The 1125-nt window shown below is 42.0% G+C and overlaps 1 long non-coding RNA gene across 1 annotated transcript; it reads right to left on the bottom strand.

Annotated features, from left to right (window-relative positions):
* Positions 1-2: 2 nt before the first annotated feature.
* LOC112465269 lies at positions 3-729 on the bottom strand. The gene is made up of 3 exons (XR_003041994.1): positions 557-729; positions 333-457; positions 3-73 (listed from the first exon to the last, which is right to left on the bottom strand). It is a non-coding gene; the product is annotated as an uncharacterized LOC112465269 (long non-coding RNA).
* Positions 730-1125: the final 396 nt, after the last annotated feature.

Raw genomic sequence — 1125 nt, 5'->3', positions numbered from 1 at the left:
CTCTCAGGCTGCTCGAGATGTCCATCGTGTTCCCTCGATGCGAAGCTGATGGTCCTTCCAGCGTGGATATTTTCTGTAACATAAAAATAATCGAATCGATTAAATAATTGTCACACGCATCGAACATCTTATTCATTATTCAGATTAATGTTTTCTTAAATTACTTCTCCAAAAAAGATCTCTACGTTAGAATCAACTTGAATCAAATTTTTCAAATTATTCCTTTTTACTAATTTATATTTCGAAACACGGTATAATGTAGCAACTAAATAAGGATAAACGAAAAAAAGAATTCTATAATATTTTTAGAAAAAATAAAAAGTAACACTTACCAGAAGTGTTGGTACGTTGATGCCCGATGCCTATCCTAGGCCTCCTCCTCCTCTCAGGCTGCTCGGAATGTCAGCTACGCAGCATTCCCTCGCTGCTCCGATGTCACGTTCAGCGTCGTTATTTTCTGAAATATTCAAATGAACGATTCGATTAAATAAAGACAGAAGAGATAGAAAATTTTTGGACATAAGTAACATAGTACGTAAAAATCAATTACACTCACCACTTTCTTTCAGGCTGCTCTGGCCGCAAAATCCACCTCCACCTTCGGGTCAAATAGGAGTCTCGAGCCACATTGAGACTCGTGGCAATGCAGTGTGACTTCATCCATTAAGCAAGAAAAATTAAGAAGCCATTTCGGCCATATTGCATTAATTTTACGACGTTGTTGCAAAATAGTCGAAATGTTTCTTGACCTATCTCGCTTAATAGAAATGTAATTGCTAAAAGGAATTAAAAATTATTCTCTACCTTTTTTTTTTTTTTTTTTTTAACGTGGTGGAAATCTTCGAAAGACTCCCCTGCCCTGAGGAAGGGAGGGAGAGTGTCGGATTCTACGCGCACGCGTACCACCGTTACGAGGGGCGCTTCAGAAGACCAAAATCCCCTGAGCCTCCCTCAGCGTGGCATCGCGCGCCCATAGCCTACCGACTAAAACCACCACGAGCGACCCTGATCTAACTTTCTAAGGGTGGTGGGTGTCGATCCGCAGACATACGCACCGCGCGGCTCTACGCCCTATAATCCACCCGTAATCTCGCAGGGTTGGGTGGGTGTCGATCCGCAGACACA

This window comes from Temnothorax curvispinosus, unplaced genomic scaffold, assembly GCF_003070985.1.
Source record: "Temnothorax curvispinosus isolate PA1 unplaced genomic scaffold, ASM307098v1 QBEX01015037.1, whole genome shotgun sequence".
Taxonomy (NCBI): Eukaryota; Metazoa; Arthropoda; class Insecta; order Hymenoptera; family Formicidae; genus Temnothorax; species Temnothorax curvispinosus.
Note: the sequence above shows the minus strand (reverse complement) of the source record. Positions and strands in the feature narration are given on the sequence as shown.